The 25,398-nt window shown below is 36.5% G+C and overlaps 1 long non-coding RNA gene across 1 annotated transcript in view; it reads right to left on the bottom strand.

Moving 5' to 3' along the window:
* Nucleotides 1–6,131: 6,131 nt before the first annotated feature.
* LOC311605451 overlaps nucleotides 6,132–25,398 on the bottom strand; it is a 141,107-nt gene continuing 121,840 nt past the window's right edge. Inside the window, exon 6 of the long non-coding RNA XR_014781955.1 lies at nucleotides 6,132–6,270. This is a non-coding gene — a long non-coding RNA (uncharacterized lncRNA). The remainder of the gene's footprint in view (nucleotides 6,271–25,398) is intronic.

Genomic DNA, 25,398 nt, shown 5'->3' with positions numbered 1-25,398 from the left:
TTTGGCTTATTTTCTTTTAAGACAATGTATCACCACATGTTTCACTGTAGGCTTGTTTGGTGTGCTTTGGATCAGCAGTATTAAGAAACTTGGTTCTAATTAATATAAGGTGTACATCCAATAAAAGACTTGAGGCATAAAAATAAGAATAAATCCCCCCATTTTTCACTTCCATTTAAGGATAGCTGGAATTTGAACACTTTTCCTCAGAAGGTATGTGATTATTAACACTAAACACACCCTTGAAATTTGGTACAGACATTTTGGGATGTAAGAGTAAACAGAGTATTTATATTACTAAAGGTTCAATTATTTGGTGTTATCGTTATCACCAGTGGAACCTAACTTTAACCAGTAAGTGACTGAGTTCATAATCTCTGTTCAATTATTATCTCGGCATGTGAACTCATTAACAGCACCCCACTGACCTCATTGGTTAATATTTAATGGCTGTTTCATAATAAATTCTGTGTTAACTGAAATAAAATGAACGGAAGAATTTTTGTGTTTGGAGGTGCCTATATTAGAATGATTAGTCACGTTATAGAAAAGTTGAGACCGCAAATGGAAAATTTACCCCAAAGGAAATGCTACTGTACTTTAATATTAGCTCATGTATCATTAAACTCACGATTGACTCTGTTTCTGGGAAGAAGAAAAGCACCCTAAGAGGAACCTATAACTTAATGCTGGAGTATTCTTCCCCCACTGCAGAGAATTAAGAATGACAAAGGTTGTGTTAGTGGTGGGCATAGTGCAAGGCTGACAGTTTCTCCGCTGAGTTCTATCCATCTCTCTCAGGAGCCTACAGTGGCCGTCTCAACAACCACTGACTGTAGCATTTACAAATGGTGACAGTCTGCCATTTATCTACCAAAACCACCTCTCTCCCTTCTTCCACTTGTCCACAAGTGAAAATTCATTTTTGGAAGTCTGGACGAAGGCTACATTCCCCCTGGCTCCCTGTCAGCTAGAATTCAGTGTGGAGTTAGCTTATCAGCTTCATTTGTTTAGAAGAAAATAGCTTTTTAAAAACACATAGTACCCTGCTATCCTTCCTCTGAGAAGGACAGCAGGCTACCAAGAAGAGACTTGATACCCATGAGCATATACAGGGGGAGGAGGTCCCCCTCAGGCACAGTCATAGGGGAGGGGAGTAAGGGGAAAATGGGAGGGAGGGAAGAATGGGAGGATACAAGGGATGGAATAACCATTGAGATGTAACAAGAATAAATTAATAAAAAAATTTTAAAAACTCATAGTACATTTTTTTTAAGCTGTAAAGGGAAGAAAACTGTTTGCCAAGGAGGCCTGCTTAAATAAGTCTACCCGACTCCGTGACAGGTTTCAGGTTCTTGTTACCTTGGAATAGGCCTGACCTTCCATTCCACAGAAAGGAGCTCAGTGGTTACTGGGAACACCACAGATAACGGCAGCCAGTCAGAGATGGCCTAGCCACCGGGACAGAGGATAAGGCTTCTTAAGGTTACTTAACTGCTGGTCTTGAAGTCATTTATTGCGATTGTAAGAATAATATAAATAAATAGGTTGAGGGGTGTAAGGGTGGGACAGCGAGAGACAACGGCAGTCGTTTATCCTGTATGGGCAATGGATGAGAATACACTATGATGTTTCCTGTTTGTGTTTGGATAAGTGCTCCTCATGTTCCGATGGCAACGCAGAGGGTTGCGATGGTAGTTGTTAAGTTAATATCCAGGAGTGCGTGGATTTTAAATAGAAGAGATGGGGAGCAATGTTTTTGTCATGTGAAAAGTATTAGGCCTGTGTGGAGAGGAATTCATTGGGTTACTTCTGGGAGTCACAAGTGGAATGGACCTAACCCTAGTTTAATTATCCGTGAGATAAAAGTTATAGTAAGAATAATATTATTAATTTGTTATTGAAAACTTCATATGCCTAGTTGTTTGTAATTTAGAATAATGGCTACTAAAATAATTATTGAGGCTGTTGCTTGGGTAATAAAATATTTTGCAGCTGCTTTGGTGAATCGTGAGTTTTGTTTGTTTGTTTGTTTGTTTGTTTTTGTCATTGAGTAGTGGGATTACTGCTAGCAGGCTTATTTCTAAACCAACTCATATAAGAAGGAGGTTGGTGCTAAGTTTTTGTTTGTTTGTTTGTTTGTTTTTGTTTTTGTTTTGTTTTGTTTTGTTTTTGGTGCTAAGTATTATGACTGTTGGGCCTGAAGAAATAATAAAGTAAAGTTTAAGAAGGTTAAGTGGTTATCTAGCATGGGAAGGATTTAAACCAGCGTTTTCAGGGTATGAGATTTTTGTAGGTGTAGCTTCTGACATTACAGGCAGATTCTACTGCCAGCCATGGCTGACGCTTACAATCTTTCCATGCCCTCTTACACTGTGTTCCCTGATCCTGAGGTCACGAGTTGTTTTGTATCCCTTGGAACTGGGATCCAAAGATCTGCAATTTGATTGACTGTGATTTTCTTTAATTGTTTCAGTCTGCAAATAGAGTTTGACTTGAAGAGGTGTGAGGACTGCATTTATCTCTTGGTATAAAGACAAATATTTACAGGTGATTTAAGGATTACGCTGGTTTATAATGGTAATTGTTTGGTTTGGCCAGTTTGTTTGGTTTAAAGTATCAGGCATGATTTGCTTTTTTTGTGTAGATCTTAAGTCCATTTAGAGAGATATTGGCAATACATACGTATGTACTACATACATACATACATATGTACATACATGCATATACAGATGAGCACACAAGCGCGAGCACACACACACACATGCACACACAATCAATACACTCTCTTCTAATAGAGACCAGGGCACCATGTTAGGGTAGCCACTGTTCACAGTAGTCTAAGACTTCCCACATCAATCTCTAACCAAGAAAATGCTCTACAGTCGTGTCTATGGGTCCATCTGGTAGAGACAATTTCTCAGTTGAGGTTGTCTTTTCCATGATATGTCAAACTGGCAGCCAAGAGTAGCTATCACATGCCAAGTTAAGGTGCAAGGGCAGAGAGAATAAAGAAGGAGTAAATTAAGCAACACACGTGGCAGCTTAACGTAATATGTGCCAAAGGTTGGTGCTTTTTTTTTTTGCAGACATCATATACCTGATTATTAAATTACTGTTTTTATTCTAATGTGTTGTTAAATTTCATTATTGAATTTTATCAACTCTGTCATATTTAACAAACATGTATTTTTCTGTGGATTCACTAACGTGGTATGTTATAATGGCTGATTTTTAACTGTTCCTCAGTCTTACATCCTGAAATCAGCTCAGCTAGAACATCATCTATTATCCAGTCCACATGTTTTGGCTTCAATTTGCTAAGGCCATTTATAAACTTTATGTAAACAATCAGAAGAGAATAAGCAATGTGGTTTTCATTTTGTTTATTGAACTTTTAAGTTGTTGGCATTAAGATTATATTGACCTCCTAATTTAATCTAGGTAATTACCTCAGTAGCCCTGGAAAAGTAGCTGTTAGGAGCTTCATTTGACCCTTAACTAATTAGGGGATTAACTAATAAAATATTCTAAACCCAGAATTTTCTTTCTGTTAAGATTTTTAATATAGGGATTCATTTAATAAAAGCATTTTGAATTTTCTTTTTTCAAGTATTCTTTTTGGTAAAATTTACTTTCCTAGAATTTTTTATTTTTTAATTAAATGTCCAAAAATTTTGGCATAAAATTACCCTATACTTTCCTGTGATCTGAAAAACTTGCTGTTATGTATTTATTCATTTCTGAGATAGAGAATTGTACCTTCTTTTCTTCTTGATAACCCCTTTTGTGCATGTAACAGTTTTACTATTTATTTAACATAATAACTTTGTCTTGTTTTTACATTTTTTTAAGTTAGTAATCTTTTTCCTGATTTTATTCCGGTTCCTTCTAAATGTCTTTTTTTTTTCATAACTTTTTGAGCATAAACAAGTTAGAATGCTCATCTTTTCTACACTTCAAAATAAAACCATAGATTTCCTTCCAATGATTTTTGCTATTATGTTGTTATTAATTCTACTGATATCAGAAAATACTATGTTTCCGTTTTAAAGTTTATTTTATTTATTCATTCACTTATTTATTTAATTCAGTGAGTCCAATATTGTAACCATATACTGTGTATATGGATTCACTAACTGGAGAATATGCAACCTCTAAAAGAAAGCAGTTAACTTGGGCTCCATGTTTCCAGAGAGTTAGAGTCCATGACCGCCATTATAGGGAGCATGACTATGAGGCAATAGTCAGTTGGTAATAACTGATCTACAAGCTCAAGGTCAAGAGAAAGTAACTGGAAATGGTGTTGACTTTTGAAACCTCAAGACCCATGCCCTGTGACACCCCTCCTCCAATATGACCATACATCCTAATTTTTCCAAAAAGTTCCACCAACTGTGAACCAAGAATTTAAATATATGATCCTATGGGTCCATTCTTATTCAAACAATTATAAATATAATCAGTAGGTTCTCCTCTAGGGCCTATGACTTCCATAGTTTGGCTATGTTTTCTGTACCACACATCTGCAAGTCAGGAAAATAGAAAATGGCCATATTAAAAGGGGATAGCATTAGGAAAGGGATGTAGCTGAAATGAAACTAGAGAGACTGTTGACTGAAGAAGGATTTACAGTGGCAGTAGAGTGATGAGAATGGGGAGTGAGCCAGAGCAAGACTTAGCCAAAATAAAGTATGCATGAACAAGCTACTTGGAATCTATGATCTTGCAATCCAAATTATTGATAGGTAAATATGTAGGTAAGTAAGTAGATAGATAGGTGACAGATAGATAGATGATAGATAGATAGATAGATAGATAGATAGATAGATAGATAGATAATGAAATAAATGTCATACAACAAAAGACCTTTATAATCTAAAGTCTTAAATGAGGAAGGGGACAGGAGATGGAAGGAGAAGAACAGGAGTACAGTTGACAAAAACCAAGAATATATGAAGATTCTTTACAAAACAAATTGAAAGCTAATTTAAATATATATTTTAATGACTTTAAGTGGCTGGCGATATGAATCAGCTAAAGACACTTGATGCATTTCTGAAGGATTCCCAACACCTACTTGGTTGGCCTTTTCTGGTCTCCATGAACACTTCACCCATATGATGCACAGACATTCAACTACCTACAGCAAGAAGAACCATGAAAAAATCAGGAATTATATATAGGTTATGTTCATAGTACTTTGGCTATTTATATTTAGCAGCCTTGAAGAAAACATCTTTCTTATCTTGGTGAATCTAAAATTCTGAATATAAATCAATGTCTATCATATCTCATCATTAACAACTTAAAACATCTATCTAGACCTAAAAACATCTTTTTTTTTTTTGCACAACAGTATCTTAACCCCTAAACAACTAAGTTTAATTGTAAAACTAAGCTATCTTGTCATCAACCCCATGAGAGACTTGAGAAGGAATAAAATTAATTACCTGAGTATACAAGGAGTGCAGGTTAGCAACTTCCCAAATGAGAAGATGACAGAGATGTTTTGCTGCCTGAACAGTCACCCAAAATTCCCTATAATGTCGAGGCATCATCTCCAGCTTTCTGGCCCAATATATCTGACACACATGTTTGTAAATGATGAACATTAAAGAACCCCATCATGGAGATGGCTTCAAATGTGGCAACAAGCCACTGAGCAAAATGTCCTCATTTCTACAACAGATAGAATTTTGCCAAAAAACAGGCAAGCTAGGATGTAGGCATAGTTGATGGCCAAACTCTATCAAGACAGGGTAAATAAGTCCTCAATAGTTCCTGTCTCACAAAGATGATAGCTTTTAATTGATTAATTTTTCAGAAGAACTTGAATATCATTTAGTTTCACTCCTTGTTATCACAAAACTTATACTTTTGTAAATAAATAGTCAAAGTAGTGCCAAGTTCTAAACTTAGTTAAATTTCTGGCATATCCAATTTTCCCTGCTTTGTAAGACAACACCAGCAAGTGTCAGGTACAAGTGAAAGCAAACATAGAAAATACAGAAACTAAGGAGACATGTTTTTTTCGTTGGCCTGGCAATGGCTGGTAGAGAAAATTTGAAAATGTCTGGTTTTTTTAAGCTGGTATATTCATTAGCTGAAGGGTAACTTTGACATACTGTTGAGTTGAGTTTCAACCAGGTTCAGGGCTGATCTTTCCATTTCTTGATTCTGACCTTGAATTATCTTATATTTTCCATTTCCAAATGTTGTGATATTTCAGCAATTTCTTGTTTAACATAGATAGCTGCCATCTTACACCTATTCAAGAGATTGAAGAAGATCCCTATTAGATAATTGAATCTATCCCCTTGGTACCATAAATGAAGCAAATTATGTGGGTTATATTTGGTTTGGTCATTTTTAGTAAGAGCAAAATGGAATGATATGGCTGAAGTGCTCAGATTACAGAGAAGTTTGTGGTGGGAGGTGTTGTCATCTCTTTTCTTCCTTATCAGATTGAAGATCTCTAATCATTAAGTACCTGCATTGTTTGCCTGATGCATATTTTTAGGTGCATATGAGGTTTAATTTATAATTTTCATTCAAATCCCATATGCTAATTACTTTCAGCACTCACTCAATAATCCTCTGATTACTTGGATTCAGTGGAATCCAATAACTAATGGTCCTGAAGAGAGACTGTTGGTTTAGGTTGAATAAAAAAACTAAATCACATTAACTTTTATATAGCTATATAAATTTCCTAAGTCTTTGACTATTGCTAATGTGTAAATGTGGTAAAGCACTGTGACTTTCAATTTCTTAAAATTCATAATTCTACAGTAGTAAGTCACTAGGTAACAGACTAACTAAGCATCTGTGCTGTACTATTCAAATGTCTCTTATGTTTATTCATTATTCTTAATTAAAATGAAAATTTGAAGATTTAGCTCTTTAAAAATACTTCTTTTGCATAGGGAATAATGATTATACCCCTGGGTTATAAAAATATTCTAAATAGTAAATATTGTGTATAAGCAAAGAAATTTTATAACTACAAAGTCAGAAAATAATTTCTCATCTTTTGATTAAATAATATTTAATTAAACCCACAAAATTATTTTATAACATAGTAGTCAAATCTACCTACATTCAAATGAACAACAATCACCTTAGCCAATAATAAAACATTACCTCTTATGAAAAAAGCAGAACATAAAAGAATAAATAAAAATCAAAGAGTCTATATGGTTAATAAAGCCTGTATCTGCACCATGGACTAAAGCTGGACTTCAACAACAACAGAAATAAGGAAAAGCCTACACACACATGAAAACTGAACAACTCTACTCAATGACAACTGTTTCAGGGAAGAAACAAAGAAAAAAATTAAAAGTTTCCTAAAATTCAATGCAAATAAAGGTACAATATACCAAAATGTGTGGGACACATTGAAAGCAATGCTAAGAGGAAAGTTCATAGCACAAAGTGCCTTCATAAAGAGATGTTTGGAAACATCTCATATAGGCAACTTAAGGACACATCTATAAGCCCTAGGGAAAAAAAAAAAAGAATCAGAAACACCCAAAAGGAGTAGAAGGCTGAAAATCATCAATCTCAGGGCTGAAATCAATAAATTAGAAGCAAAGAGAACAATCAAAAGAATCAACAAAACCAAGAGCTGGTTCTGTGAGAAAATCAACAACACAGACAAACCAGTAGTCAAACTAACTACAGAGAGACACTATCCAAATCAACAAAATCAGAAATGAAAAAGGAGACATTCAAGCTTCAAAGGCTACATGCCACAAAATTTGAAAATCTAAAAGAAATGGACAATTTTCTTACTGGATTCCACCTAACAAAGTTGATTGAAGATCAGAAAAGCAAATTAAATAGTCCTGTATTTCATCTGGAAATAGAAGGAGTCATCAAAAGTCTCCCAACTATAAAAAGCCCAGGGCCAGAGGGTTTCAACACAGGATTCTACCAGTTGATCAAAAATGCGCTGATACCTATATGCTTCAAACTACTCCACAAAATAGAAATGGATTGAATATTACAAAACTCATTCTGTGAGGCAACAGTCACCTTGATACCTAAACCTCAAAAAGACCCAACAAAGAAAGAGAATTTCAGACCAATTTCTGTTATGAACATTGATGCAAAAATACTCAATAAAATAACAAATTCAAGAAAACATCAAAGATATCACTCACCATGACCAAATAGGCTTCATCTCAGGCATGCAGGGATGGTACATTGGAATTCCACCAATGTGATCCACCATATAAACAAACTGAAAGAAAAAAAACACCTTGATCATCTCCTTAAGTGCCAAAAAAGCATTTGACAAAATCCAGCAACCACTCATGTTTAAAGTCTTGGAGAGATAAGGGATACAAGGCACATAGCTAAACATAATAAAGACTATATACAGAAAGCCAATAGTCAACATCAAATTAAATGGAGAAAAACTCATGGAAATTCCACTAAAATCAAGAACTATACAAGGATGCCTGCTCACCATATCTCTTCACTATAGTACCTGAAGTTCTAGCTAGAGTAATAAGACACCATCCACATCAGAATAGAGAAAGTCAAATTATCCTTACTAGTAAATGATATGATAGTGTACATAAGTGACCCCCAAAAATCCCACCAAAGAACTCCTATATCTGATAAACACCTTCAGAGCAAAGTGGCTGGATACAAAATCAACTCAAAGAAGTCAGTAGCCCTCCTGTGTACAAATGAAAATCATGGTGAGAAAGAAATTAGGGAAACTACACCCTTCTGTCGGTGCCGCACTGTCCAGCGGAAATAAGACGCCAACAACCAGACTTCTTCTCGAGATCTTTACTCAGGATTAAGCTCAGTGGGAATGGCCCTGAAGAAGGGAAGGGCCAAGCTTAAGTACAACTCAAGGGCCAATCAGCTCATGCCAGGTGTCACCTCCTCATAGGTCCGCGTCAGAGCAGGACTGCTCGTCATCAGATCACCAGTTACCCTTGCACAGTCTTTTGCCATATGAGGACTTGTTTATCTTAGAGAGCGCTCGCCGTCGAGATGGCGGAAGGTGGAAGCCTGCGCCATGTTAAGGCAAGGCACATCACAGCTCTCCACACCCTTCATGATAGCCATAAGTAATATAAGATATCTAGGTGTGACTCTAACCAAGCAAGTGAAAGTTTTCAAGTTTCTCCAAAAACTTCAAGTTTCTGAAGAAGGAAATTGAAGATGATTTCAGAAGATGGAAAGATCTTCTTTGTTCATGGATCAGGAGAATTAACATAGTAAAACAGCCATCTTACCAAAAGCAATTTACAGATTCAATGCAATGAAATGCTATGAAAATATCTACACAATATTTAAAGATGTTGAAAGTTCAATTCTCAACTTCATATGGAAAAAAGACACAGAATAGATAAAAACAAGCCTGTACAATGAAAGATCCCATGGAACAATCTCCACCCCTGTTCTCAAGCCATACTGTAGAGCAACAGTAATTAAAACAGCATGGTACTGGCATAGCAATAGGCTGGTTGGTCAATGGAATCGAATCAAAGGCACACACATATGATCACTTGATTTTTGATAAGGAAGCCAAAACCTTACAGTGGAAAAAGGTTAGCATTTTCAACAAATGGTACTGGTCTAACTCGATGTAGAAAAAATGCATTCATATTTATATATCACCATGTACAAAACTCAAGACCAAGTGGATTAAAGACCTCAACATAAAACCAGATACACTAAATTTGTTAGAAGAAAAAGTGAGGAAGAGCCTGGAACTCATTGGCACAGGAGACAACTTCCTGAACAGAACACCAACATTGTAGGCTCTAAGGTCAACAATTAGTAAAAGGGACCTCATGAGGCTGTGAAGCTTCTGTAAGGCAGAGGACACTGTCAACAGAACAAAGCGACAGCCTACAGACTGGGAAAAGATCTTGACCAACCCTATATCTAACAAATGGCTAATATTCAAAATATGTAAAGAACTCAAAAAATTAAACACCACCAAATGAAATAATCCAATTAAGAAATGGGGTTCAGAGCTAAATAGAGAATTCTCAACAGAGGAATATTGAATGACTGAGAAACACTTAAGAAACGTCCCAAGTCCTTACTCATCATAGAAATGCAAATCAAAATGACTCTGAGATTCCATCTCACACCCATCAGAATGGCTAAGATTAAAACCTCAAGTCACAGCACATGCTGGTGAGGATGTAGAGAACAGGGAAAACTCTTTCATTGCTAGTAGGAGTGCAAACTTATCCAACCACTGGAAAATATCTTCAGCAAAGTGGCTGGATACAAGATTAATTCCAAAAAATCAGTAGTCCCCCTTTACACAAAAGATAAATGGACTGAGAAGGAAATTAGGGAAACAACACCGTGCACAATAGCCACAAAAAAAAACCATAAAGTATCTTGTTGTAATTCTAACGAAGCAAGTGAAAATTTTCTAAGGAAAAAAAAGAGAGAAAAAAGCCTCCACGTCTCCAAATAAAAGAACCTGAAGAAGATATGAGAGAATGAGCAGAGCTCCCATTCTAATGGATTGACAGGAGCAACACAGCAGGAATGGCTGACTTAACAAAAGCAGTGTACTGATTCTATGCGATCTCCATTAAAAATCGCTACACACTTTTATCTTAGACCTTGAGAGAACATTTCTCAACTCTATGTAGAAAAACAAAACAAAAAACCAGAATCACTAAGACAATCCACTACCATAAAAGATCTTCTGGAGGTATCTCCATTTCTGATATCAAGAGGTACTATAGAGCAACAGTAATAAAAACTTCATTGTACTGGCAGAGAAACATACTGGTTGATCAATGGAATCGAATCAAAGACCTAGAAATAACTCACACACCTCTGGACAATTGATATTTGAAAAACAAGTCGAAACCATACAATGGAAAAAAGACAGCATCTTTAACTAATGATACAGGTCTAACTGGATGTCTACATGTAGAAAATGCAAATAGGTCCCTATTTATCACCCTGCACAAAACTCAAGTCCAAGTGGATCAAAGATCTCAATATAAAATCAGACACACTAAATCTGTTAGAAGAAAAAGTGGCGAAGAGCCTTGAACTTGTTGACATGAGAGACAACTCCATGAACAGAACACCAAAAGATCAGGTTTTAAGGTCAACAATTAAGAAATGGGACCTCAGGAAACTGAAAATCTTCTATAATACAAAGGACACTATCAACAGAACAAAATGACAATCTACAGACTGGGAAAAGATCTTCACCAACATTACATCTGACAACTCAAAAAAATCAACACTAACAAATCAATTAATCCAAATTAAAAATGGAGCATAGGACTAAACAGAGAATTCTCAGCAGAAGCATATCAAGTGGTGGGGAAATATTTAAAGAAATACTCAACTTCTTTACTAATCGGGGAAATGCAAATCAAAACAACTCTTAGATTCCATCTTACACCTGTCAGAATTGCTAAGATTAAAAATTCAAGTGACAGCACATGCTGGCAAGGATGTGGAAAAGGGGAACACTCCTCCATTGCTGGAGGGAGTGCACACTTGTAAAACCACATTTGAAATCAATCTGGCACTATATCAAAAAACTCTGAATAGCTTTACCTCAAAGGCCAGATATACCACTCATAAGCATATACCTAAAAGATACTCTTCCACACAGGGACGTTTGTCTAACTATGTTCAGAGCAGCTTTATTCATAGTAGCCAGGACCTGGATACAACCTACATGTCCCTTAACAGAAGAATGGATACAGAGTTTATGGTACATTTGAATACTCCTCTCTACTAAAAACAAGGGAATCATGAAATTGCAGGCAAATGGATGGAGCTAGAAAAGACCATCCTGAATGAAGTAACTCACAACCAGAATGACACCCATGATATATACTCACTTCTAAGCGGATATTAGCCATATAATACAGAATAATCATACTATAGTACATAGAAATAAGGTAGCTAAATAACAAGAAGGACCCTAGTGAGAGTGCTTAATTTTATTCAGAAGGGCAAACAGAATTGACACTGGAAGCATTTAAAGAGTGGGAAGGAGATATGAGCATAGCATAGATATTCACTGTAAGATTCCACCACGCAGGGGATCAAAGCAGATGCTAAGACTCACAGCCAAACTTCAGGCAGAGCACAAGGAATCATATGGAAGAATGGACAGACAGAAGGACACGGAGAGAACAGGAGCTCCACAAGGAGACTGACAAAGCCAACAAACCTGGACCCAGGGTGGCCTGCAGAGACTGCTGCACCAACCAAGGACTGTGCATGGGGAGGACCTGGAGCTTATGCTCAGATGTAGCAGATAGGCCGCCCAGTCTCCATGTGGGTCCCCTAGCAACGGTAGCAAGGTCTGTCCCGCACATGGACTCTGATGCCTGCTTTTTGATCACTTGCCCCTGGTGGGGCAGCCTTACCAGACCACAGAGGAGGAGGAGGATGCAGGCAGTTCTAATGAGACTCGATTGGCTGTTGTCAGATTGTAGGGGAGGAGGGCTCTCCCTTTCTGAGGACGAGGGAGGTACATAGCGGGCAGAGGGCTGGAGGGTGGGAATGGGAGGAGATGAGGGAGATGTTATAATTAAGATGTACATTGAGTACATTTTAAAAAAAATTTAAATTTAAAAAAAGAATAGACAAAGGTAGGGAACAAGGCAGGACAGGGAGCACAGAGAGAAATAATGGTGGAGATCAGACCTGGGGAGGACAGGCACTAGGGGGAAAGGCAGAAGGACTGCAGAGAAAAGAGAGGCTGTGGATGGCGGCATGTCTGGGACAAACTGGAGACCTAAGTCAACATGGGCCTCTGGTGGGATATGATGGGAACTGTAGCTGAGACTCCTAGCAGCAGAGAGCGAAGAGGACACCCTCTAACTAGACAACACTCCTAGTGGAGGGAAGAGAACACCAACCCACTCACACAAACATTGATCCAAAACTTACCGTGTTTACAAGACATACAGCGATAAAGATAGAACAGAGCAGAAATTGAAAGAATTGTCCAATCAATCCCTGGCCTAACCCAAGTCCTATGCCATGGAAGCAAGCCAACCCCTTATGCAATATTAACAATACTCTGCTATGCTTCCAGACAGGAGCCTAGGAGAGTTGTCCTCTGAGAGGCTCTACCTAGCCGCTGTTTGAATCGGATGCTCAGACTCACAACATAAGGAGACTATCAGAAAAGTGGGGGGAAAGGGAAAAGGACCTGGAGGTGACAGGAGCTCCACAAAAAGAACAACAGGTCCAGAGAGGCCTGTGGAGGATGAAGCACCAACGGAAGAACCATGCATGGACTGAACACAGGTCCTCTACACAGCCAATGGGCAGCTCAGGCTCCATGTTTGTCCATGAGTAAGGGCAGCAGGAGTTGTCTGTGACATGAACTCTGCTTCCTGCTTTTTCATAACTTCCCCCTGGTAGAAGTGCCTTGCCAGGCCACCGGTGAAGAGGATGAAGTCTGTCTTGATGCAACTTGGTGATCTGGGGTGAGTGGATAGGCAGGCTCCCCTTTCCTGAGGAAAAATGGAGAGGCAGCTGGGGGGAAGAGTGGGACTGGGAGGAGAAGAAGGGTGCGATGACCAGGATGTAACGTGAATATTTATGTTAATAATAACAAAAAATGAACCATCACTCATTCTTAGGTGTGCACATTTTGCAATGCAGCTTTTTTAAATGACCCATATTCTTTTAAGTGTTCCTTAATAATATCGTTGATTCACGACGCTAGACTCCGGAGGTATAGTTCCTTGGACTGTCATAAATACCCTATGTGGAGTGACTAGACATTTGCTCATGTCTTTCTAAGAACAGTCACGCAATAAAGAAAAATAATGAGAATCTTTGTGTGCTGCATTGATAGCAACAATTTATTTTTAGAGAGTTTAGCAAGACAGAGACTTTGTGGTAGGAGACAACAATAGGTTTTTAAAAAAACCTGAAAAGTTAACTTGTTAGGACAAAGGAGAACAATGAAAACATGAATACATTTTTTTCCTGTGGAGCAATTTCATGTGTAATTCACTTTCTCTAAGAACTTTTATTTCTAGATTTCCATCTACTACCTCCTTTATAAAAAACCATGAGTCTTTCAATCATTTGACCCTGACATCATGGAATTATCAAATGCTGTTCTTATATTTATTGAATTGTTGTCCATTTTCTCACAGTCTCTAAGTAGCAGACATCTTTGAATGTGATGTTCATCCTCCTAGCCCCTAAAGTGTTAGAAGGGCTAACACAATAGTGTTAGAAATCTCTATTGGTTTTTAATTAAATGCCCTGCCAAAGAGCACTTGATGGCATATTTGACTGCACCCCAGTGTCGTGTATACTCCTTTACACATCATCTAGTGTTGCTACCTCTACTATTCTGTGATATATTCATAATCTGTTGGGAACTTTGCCAAATTATTATCTCATCCAAGAAGACAGAAAACCTAGAAAGACAGACTGGTGAAGGTGATATGGCATTGTTGTAATGTAACTAGGTGGTCCACAAGTTCACGTGTTCCTGTTATCAATGGTGTGCTGAAGGGCATTAGATCTCACCATCCCTGTCACAACCCTTGTGGCGGCAGCCATGCTTGCTGTCCCAGATAGTCTCCGTTCTTCTTGAGTGCCCCACTATCCCTCACTGGCTCATGTGCTATAATTTTGCAAATGTGTCTGGATTTACTACTTTGAAAAGTAAAAAAATGTAAACTTTAAAATGAAAGCACACCAAAAGAGAGAGAGAGAGAGAGAGAGAGAGAGAGAGAGAGAGAGAGAGAGAATTAAATGTAAGTGCAGAAAGTCAACCATATTGTTTTACTAAGGTAGGAGCCTACAACTCTGTTAAAATGATGAATTAGGAATCAACTTCTTTAAGTACTTCTTTTAAGGACTATTTGAAAGTTTAGGTGCATTTCTTACCCCCACCCCCTCATTTTTCTTATCTGAAACTTAAGAGGATTTTACTAAATGGTTCTTAGAGTCCCTCCCAGAGAGAAGGGCCTGTCATTCTTTATCATGCAAAATAAAGCGTAGAGGCAAGATAACCACTCTGAAGCACCAAAAGATAAACAAGGCTCAATATTTTGCTCTCTTTCTCTGCATATTTCAAATAAAAATTATCCCTTAATCCTAAATCACCAGGAAAATTGTCTGTGCTCGTACATTACTCTGTGTGCCAGGCAGAGCTCTTCACTCCTTCAGACACAGTGAATCTAGGAAAGCAGCTGAACAGAATATGCTAGATTGAGCTATGTGGAGTTGGCACCCACTCTGCGTTCATTAAAACGATCCACGTTCCCAGTGGCAGGAGCAGAACAGCAAGGCACACAAATATAAATAAATGGAGGAGGATTGCAAGTCTTGTTTGCACAGCCACATTCTAGCCCGAACATGAGGATGCCGCAGTTTGGGAAACTTTGCATGTCAAAACTGGCCACTTAAAATGCATTCTCACTTCCCATCCACTGTGATTTTCTTTTTTCTTTTTCTTTTTTTTTTTTTTAGCGATGCTTTTTAATCACCACCTTCACCAAAAATAAGTTTAAGTGTCACTTCAATTCATTTGCACTTTTTCTTCACCAGCTTTTCTTGGAGAATTTTCTTGCATTAAATGGTTCAGCTCTGGTTCCCCTTTATCAATCCTGGGGCTGAAATGCACCTTTTTTTTTTTTAATACACACAAACATAACAGTGAAAAAGGGACATGTTTAGTTGGGTCCTTTAAATGATATTTGAGGTTTCACTAGAACAGTATGTTCATATAAGCAATAATGTGTTCATCATTTTCTATATTTAAAATTTTTTCCTGAGAACATCCACTTTTTTAAATATTTTTTTATTAAAGCTGCCATTTCACAGTGAAGCTAAAATGGACATTCCTTCCCAATTAAATGTTTCCTTCACAGCATCTTCCTTTTCCATTCAGCTCAATGCTGGACACTATATTCACATAAAACTGAAGTGAATAACTTACGAAGGTTCGACTATATGCTCTCATTTCATCTTCTTCCCTCTTGATGAGCTAACCTAGTAAATCCAGGTTGCTTTTCCTAATGCAGTTTTGTGCTGTGCTGTTGGTTTTACAGATTTTCCCACAATATCTTCAAAATCCTTTCCCCGGTATATGTTCTGCATAATTGACTCCTTGATCCCGTACTTATTAGTTTGTATCTTTTTACCCAGACTGTGTTTGGCATCTTCTGCCTTAATCACCCTCAATTCAAATCCTTTTCAATCTATTAATATTGTATCTTATTATTTCCTGTGTTCAGTTTTAGTGTCACCAGAAAATTCAATGATCTTTGCTCCTCCGCAAATGTCCTAAAATATATGGGTCTTATTCCCAGGGCTATGAAAAGCGTGATATTACTAACCCCACTTGAAGCTGAACTTTCTCTCTATGTCTGCTTTCTGTCTACTGCGGTTAAATTAGTTTTCTGATACTGTGCTATTTTACCTTCTATTTCCTGAGTCTGCTTTAGATATCAATCTTACACGTCAAAACTCTTCACTCTTTTTGAAGATATATTTTCTTATCGATCAAGGAAATAGTGCCGCCCAAGAGATCCAGAAGATTAGAGAAATGTGGTATTGCATGTACGAACTCTTCACTCTCGCTAAGCCATCTTGCTAGAGTCCTATATCTAAGTTCTGAGACGACCAAGCCGTCACTCACAGGAGACGTTGAACAGAGACAGTTTTAGTGTTCGCTGTGACTGAAGACAAAGGCCACAGTTCCGTTTCTCCGTGTATTGTTGAAGGAGGACTATGGGCTGAGAAAAAGTATCTCACACTTACACAGAGTTCTCATTTGGGCAGAATACAGGTAGGCACAACCCAAAAGTCCACGTCCTACAGCTTACAGCTTATCGCTCAAGGAATTCAAGGTAAAAAACAGAAGACAGGCGCTAAAGTAAAAAGTCACTGAGGGGTACTCCTTGCTAACTGGTGGCGTGGCAAGGCATTCTGAGTGGGCAGAAGGTACAATCGCATTATCCCATACTGACTAGACTTTATTAAGCATTTACTCTATCGTAGATTGTATCGTAAGCCATTTCTGTTCCTTTAACCCAAGTGAATTAGTGTGAAATAAATATAGACTTATCTGGAATAATATGGACTTTTCATCTTTCTTTTTTAAAGTTATTTTTATTTTGTATTTTTCCAGATTAAAAAAGTAATATGTTTCAGTAAACGTGCAACAAATGTAATGAATAAATATTAATTTACTCTCTATTCCATATACTACAATCTAAGCACCAGGAGAGAAAGGATGTTTTTAGTTTGGTTTAGTTTTATTTTCTCATTTGTTTTTTTAAATTTTCTCATTTTTAACATCCAGAGAGAACCTACCAAAAGCATCTTGGAAAGAAAATGGTTTTTAATCTTACAGTTTATAGCCCATCACTCAGGGAAGTCATCACTCAGGGAAGTCATGGTAGAAAACTGAAGACAGGAACTAAAGTGAAAGTCACAGGGGGGTACTCTTTGCTAACTTGTTCCTCACTGCTTGCTCAGTTTGATTTCTTTTTTCTTTTTCTTTTTTTGCTTATACATTTATTTTATTATACATATAAAAAATAAACTACATAGAGCAAGAAGAACCACAAAACAACCAGGAATTATATTAGTGTGACATTCATTCTTTTGGCTATTTGTATTTGGCAACCTTGAAGAAAACATTTTTCTATCTTGGTGAGTCTAACATTCTGATGTAAATCAATATCTATCATATCTCATCTCTATCAACTTAAGACATCTATCTGCATCTAGAAACATCTCAACCCATAAACAACTAAACTTGGTTGTGAAGCTAACCTATTTGGTCTTCAAACTCATCAGAGACTTCAGAACGAATAAAGTTAATTACCTGAGTAAACAGGAAGTGCGGGTTAGCAGCTTTCAAACTGAAAAAAATGACAATTTGCTGCCTGAACAGTCACCCAAAATTCTCTATAATAATAGAGCATCATCTTCAGCCTTCTGACCCAATACATCTGACAGACATATTTGTGAGGCAGTAACTATTGAGGACTCATTTACCCTGTCTTGGCAGAATTTCACCATCAACTCTACCCACATCCAACCTTGCCTATTTTTAGGCAGAATTCTGTCAGTTGTAGAAATGAGAACATTTTCCCCATTGGCTGGTTTGCCACATTTGAAGCCATCTCCATAAAGAGATTCTTTGGTGTTCATTATCTTCTTTGAAGTAGGATGGTTGTTGCCAGGAGTTTACCTGTCTTATTGGCAAAGAATCCTTAAAACAATAAAAGCATCTTTAAATGCCATAATTTCTAGGACTCTAATGTTTTTTGAAGACCTTATCTACCTATTTTACCTAATCTGTCTATAGAATCATACCTATCTTTTACACCTAGGATGTATATTCTTGTGATATAAATAGACCAGCAATTGACATGGCCATGATTTGATCAGTTGGCAATTAACTTTTCTAACTTGCTTATCCTAAACACACTGCAACAGCACTTACAAGGTAATTGAGGTAAATCTTGTATTCTACTTCAGTAGTATAGGTACAATGCCTCATATTAGAGTAACATTATATATATATATATATATATTATATAGTATAAAGAATAATCTCAAATTTGAATTCTATACCAATGTATCCAATTAAACATATTTTGCATCAATATACAAGTTTCTCCTGTCACAATATTTTTGTCTCCAAAGACAAACAATGAATATACCCAGGCACTTGGTGGTATTGAAGAATAATTTTAGATACATGGAAGAAAGATCATTTATATTCAAGGATGCTGACCTTCTGCTGGGTAAGACCTACAGGTGGTATTGCTCTATGAACCAGAAAGTAGCCCCTCATATGGTATGGAACATTCAGACATCTTGATATTGGCTTTCCTGCATTGTTGTCTGTAAGAAAAAGATCTCTGCCATCTATAAGTGCCAATTTATGGTGTCTTATTATAGCATTCCAAGTAGCAGGACACTGATTTCTTTCCTGTAGGATGTTGAGAGATTACTGCCATCCTTTTTTTTTTTTTAAGGAAGAAGGTTTTCTTCAAGTGATCCAGATTATTCCCGTCCAACATTCCCATGCTCTCAAGCATGATTCACAGTCCAAAGCAACTGACAACATTAAGAGCTCTACAGAGATTGGACTGTGTGTCTGGACCATCAGCTTCCCCTCTCTGTGGCTGGAGTTAGGGAAGTGAGTCACTGCCAGGTTTCCAGGTGGCTCTTAGGTATCTTAATGTCTAAGAACTCCACCACAGCGATGTTTCCTTGACTCACATTCTGAGAAATTTGGACCTAATACAGGTTTACATTGATTCAGTGGCAGTCTTTACAACTCTTGTGATTGTGACCAAAGACTTGAAGAGACCCCAGGTTTGACACTTCCTCACATAGGTTGATGCTACTAAATTTGGGGGGATGATTTTGGTTCTTTTGATTTTTTTTTTTTTTTGACAGGATTTTTGTGTATCCTTTGCTTTCCTGAGCTTGCGTTCATTGTTTAGGGGTTAAGATAGTTTTAGGTCTAGATAGATGGTTTAAGTTGATAATGACAAGATGTGATTGAGATTGCTTTACATTCAGAATTTTAGATACATCAAGATAGGAAAGATGTTTTCTTCAAGGCTGTCAAATATAAATAGCCAAAACACTAAGAATGTAATGTTCAAATGATTCCTGATTGTGTCATGGTTTTCTTGCTGTAGGTAATCTATTATATAATGTGTAATAACATACATGTATATTTAAAAATAAAGATGTTTAATTTGAAAAGCCTGAGAGCTACATAGAAAAATTCCTGGGTCCCTGCAGCAATGTACACAGTCTCCAAATTCTAGCCACTTCCCTTCCTGCATGTTGCACCTGTGCTCTGTGTCTCAGACTGAATTGTGGTCTATAAAACACCAGTGTCTGCATTTCTAGCCCAAAAGAGACCCCACAGACTGGAACACCAGTGTAACTGACCACAAGTCACCCAGCTGGTCCATGAAAACTTCCTAGGTCTGACCTCAGATCACCTGCCTGATCCACCGGAAGAGTTCCCTGATCCCTCCAGGTGAGGGATCTCAACGTATAGCCACTAACCTACAGGCAGCCTCAATGGCCAGTGAAGACACCAAAAACTACCATCAAACATCAGAGACAACCGGATGGCTAAATTCCAGAATAAAAACACAAATAACAAAAGCCAAAATAATATGGCAGCCCCAGAACCCAGATATCCCAATGCGATCAGCCCTGGACACTCTAACACAATTGACACACAAGAAAATGACCTCAAATCTTTCCTTATGAAGATGATAATGGGAGAAATGAATAAAATCTGTAAATAAATACAAGAAGATGCATCCAAACTGAATGAGGCCCTTAGAAAGGCTATCACAGTGGCCTATAGAGAGGAAATGAATAAATCACCGGATAAAATTCAGGAAAATGCAATAAGGTCAAGGAAATCAATAAAATGTTCTGAGATCTGAAAATGAAAATGGAAAAATAATAAAAGCACAAACAGAGGAAAGTCTGGAAAGAGAGAAAGAGAAAACAGGAACTTCAGTGGTAGGCATAGTTAACATAGTGCAAGAAAATGAACGAGGGAAGAATCTCAGGGGTAGAAGATACAATGGACGAGTTAGATGTAATCATCAAAGAAAATGCTAAATCTAAAAAATTGCTGACAGAAAACAGTCAGGAAACCAAGGACACCGTGAAAAGATGAAACGTAAGAATAGTAAGAATCAATGAAGGAGAATATGCCCAGCTCCAAGACCCAGAAAATATTTTCAACAAACTCATAAAAGAAAAAATCCCCAATTTAAAAAAAGAGATGCTTATAAACATAAAAGAGGCAAGAGAACACTAAATAGATTAGGCCAGAAAAGAAAATCCTCCTGCCACATAATAATCAAAATACTAAATGTACAGAACACAGACAAAATATTAAAAGCAGCAAAGGAAAAAGCCAAGTAACATACAGTGGCAAACCTGTCAGAATAACACCTGAATTTTCTGCAGCACAGACCATAAAAGCCAGAAGAGACAGGGCAGATGTCTTGCAAATTCTAAGAGACCACAGATGCCAGTCCAGACTATTAAACCCAACAAAACTTTCAACAATAGAAGGAGAAAACAAGATATTCCACCACAAAAAAAATATTTAAACAGTGCCTATCCACAAATCCAGTGATACAAATAATATTAAAAAGAAAACCCCAACTCTAGGTAAACACAGGAAATAAATAACTTTACCTTAGCAAAAGAAAAATTAGATAAGCATATAAACACACTATCACAATCAACATCAAAATAAAAGGATGTACCAATCCCTGATCATTAATATCTCTCAACATCAATGGCCTCAATTCTCTAGTAAAGAGACACAGGCTAAAAGAATAGATGCAGAAACTGGTTACAACATCCTTCTGCTAACCAGAAACACACCTCCGTCACAAAGACAAATATTTCCTGAGAGTTAAAGGGCTAGAAAGATCTTCCAAGAAAATGAATACATGAAGCAAGCTGAACTAGCCAACCAAATATCTAATAAAATAGACTTTCAACCAAAAGTAATCAAAAAGATATGAGGAAGGACACTTCATCAAAAGAAAATTCAACCAAGATGGCATCACAATTCTGAACATCTATGCCCCAAATATAAGGGCAAACACATTTGTAGAATAAACATTAATAAACCATAAGCCACACATGGATATCAACACATTAATACATCTACTTCAACTAAGTTTTCAAAAGCCTCCCAACCAAAAAACAGCATGGGACCAGGTGGCTTCAGCACACAGTTCTACCAGACCTTCAAAGAAGAGCTAATACCAATACTCTTCAAACTGTTTCACAAAATTGAACCCAAAGGAACATTACTAAACTCAGTTTGTGAGTCTACAACCACACTGATACATGAACCATGCAAAGCCCCAACAAAGAAAGAATTTCAGAATTTCTCTTATAGTACTTGAACTCTAGCCAGAGCAATAAGACAACAAAAGGAGATCGAAGGTATTGACATCAGAAAGGAGGAAGTCAAATTATCCATGTTCTCCTATCCATAGATGATATGATAATATACATAAGTAACCCCCAACATTTCACCAGAGAACTCCTAGACTGATACAAAGATCAAGAAGCTTTCTTTAAAAAGCTAACTATATTAGAGTATCTAGAAAATAAACAGTCTTCCTACAAGAAAAAGACTAAAACAAAATACATAATCTGCAAATAACAAAAATGAAAGGAAATCTCATGCCAGACCTTCAGACAAAGGAAGGAAGTTATACTTTCCCAAAAGACATGACTTTGAAAACTTAGTTGAAGTAGATTGAGAGCCCAACACAATGTTAGTCGCAATCCCTCACATTCTGAAAACATAGTTTTTTTAAACCAGAAGATTATAGAAGAAACTGAAGCCCTAATTTCAAAAATCCAAAAATGATAGGTAAATGGTAATCTAGAAAATGTCCAAAGATAAATTAAAACCAATTCATTCAATGCATAATGTCAAATAAATAGAAGTGAAAACTTTCCAACTTATTTTATGTAGTATTACCCTGATGTCCAAAGCACCCAGAGGCAGTAGAAACAAGGAGAAAGCAACTGGAGAAGAGAAAGACAAAACACACAAATCAGTACAAATCATAAATATTTATATTACATTAATGGTATTGAAGAACATATTAAATTGTCAAAATACAATAATTATGATCAAAGGAGTATAATTTCAATATATAAAGCTATTTAAGTACTTGAAAACAAATAAAAATATTCTACCACATTATGAGACCAAAACAGAAAAATGGAATGATTCTATCATTAGCATATATTTAAGATTAGCCATTTACTGCTTTCCAATACAGGCTAAGTACACAGAAAGAATATTGTTTTAACACTAATATTTCTTAAGACAGCATTGAAAATTTCATCAAATAAAGTAATAAAGGTATTTATAGGTGATAAAATTTGTTAGTCTTTACATAATATGCTATGTGTAAGATTCAAAGGAATATATAAAACAAGTAGAACTTAGCAATAAACATAGAATGTTCAAATGATACATGATAAATTCATTTTTGTGTACGATAGTTTTGAAATGTAGAAACTAAAATAACACCTTTTATTATTACTAAAACTAATTATAATACTTAAGTAAAAATGCAGAAAATATTTTAAGACTTTAATAATATGTAAGTATATATGATAATACTAAACTTTTAAGTTTTAAATCAATTGAGAGGCATACATTGACACTGAACCACAAGAGTCAGTATAATAAAGATATTATTCCACTGATTGACATCCATGTTCAGTACAAATGCTATCAAAAGCCAGAAAAAAATGCAAGCAGAACCTTCATAAAGTTCAGATGGCTGGTATAAAAACTAGAATATGAAATGCAGTTTTGTAAAAGGGAGAATACTGGACCATCTGATTTCAAGATTTACATTGCCACAATCATCAAAACTACAAGGTGTTGGAGGTGAGAAAGACAGACAAATCACCACAGTGATTGGAGACCCAAGCCTGACACAAATATGTCCACCTGAGTATTGACAAAGAGCCAAAAGCCACTCTTTGGAGAAAAGGTAACCTTTTAACACTGACTGGAACCATCAGATGCACACAGGGGCGCAGTAGCCCAGAAGTCATACTTCTCGTCCAAATTTTAAAAGCAAACTGTAAAATGATAAAGCCATTTTAGTATAAAAGATAAGGTAACTCTAAAATGACCATGATTTCTTTTAGAATTGGTAAGCAAAACAAAATAATTAGCATATTAGAAAATACCAGATTGAGAGCAAAGCATAATGACATATATGCATGAGAGTAAAATAATGAAATCTGTTTCTTTGTATGATGACCTAAAATTACCTTAAATAAAGTAATAAAATTTGTATCTTTGAATAGCATTTATAATAATAAAAAACCCAACTTTGTGCATGATAGCAACAAATATGTGGATGTTAAATAAAAAGCAAGTTATACAGTGAGAAAAAAATATTTGGAAGTTATACATGTGATAATGCATTACTATTTAGTACAAATAAATGTCATTTAAGTTTCTTCAATAAAAATAGACAGCTTATAAGACAAGCAAAAGAAGTAACATTTAACTCAAACAAACAAACGCAAAGATGGTCAATGGGGAAATATAAGCGAAAGCCATGCTACATTAGTACATGTCTGATGTAATACACTTTTCCTTCCTTTGTGCATAACATATTCATCTTATTGCTATGTTGGAGTAGAGTGAGTCTTGGCCAGTATCCATGGTAACCTGATAAGAAGAGTAATATAGTGATAGGTAGGCCTGCAAATTAAAATGGCGTTACCGTCACTCTCCCATGGGGAAGAAAAATAAGAAAGGCCAAGAGAATTATAAGACCTTATTTGGGAATCTGGCCATTGTTTATTTTTGTCTGTGCAGATAGCTTTAAATGATCTTGGAAGACAACAGAATGAATATACAGGACGTTGAAAGCTAACTGTAAATGGAAGTCCATGGTGTACTCGCTGTAAAGTCTTGCTTGATTTTTGGGTGGGACAAAACTGTGAGTTAACTGATTGCTATTTTGGGGTCACCTACACTTTTAAAAGTAACCAATCTCTCAACCATGCTTGGTAGTAAGTCCAATAAATTAATTGGTCACCAAGTTAGACTTTGGTGGAATTTTTACTCTGATCTATCATCAATGTCTTACCTGGGGTGAACAGACATTTATTAAAACAATATCATAACTGCTACAATGAAAAACAGTAGACACACCCACCCTGACATAACTATTAGAAACGAAAATGATGTAGCCACTTGAAAAACAGTTTAACCTCAGGATGTGACTATTATAAAACCTAACAATGTCCTATGTTGATATAAGCTTATTTTAAAAATATGAATTAATTTTATTGTAATTCATAATTTTTCCAAACAGGAACCAGAGTAAACGCCCTTTGGTGGAAACGATTGAATGAGTAGTGAGTCTGTGGTACATCCACACCTAAAGTTAGAATTTAGGAGTAAAACGGAAGGACTGCCAGTACACCTAACAAATTGGATGAAACTTCACAGAGTTGTATTGATGGACAAAAGCCTCAAAGCATAAACATTATGTAGCTTTCCTGAGCTGAATTTATAATGATAGAGAACAGATTTGTGATTATGTGAGGATGAAAAGCCAGGAGACTGAGAAGAATGAATGTGCCTACAAAACGACAACCTGCACAGCGTCGCAGGCTAGCAGTGGGCAGTATGTTTCCTTTATCAATACTGATATTTTAGTTAAAATATTGTTCTAAGGTATTGCAAGACTTCATAATGAGGAACATAGGGCAACAAGTATGTGAACTCTCCCAGTGTTATTTCATAACTATGTAAATTGAAAACGTATAATTCAAAATCTGACCTAATAT

Source organism: Acomys minous (genome assembly GCF_964271855.1).
Source record: "Acomys minous genome assembly, chromosome: 9".
Classification (NCBI taxonomy): Eukaryota; Metazoa; Chordata; class Mammalia; order Rodentia; family Muridae; genus Acomys; species Acomys minous.
The sequence above is the reverse complement of the archived record's forward strand: the minus strand, read 5'-3'. Positions and strand labels throughout refer to the sequence as shown.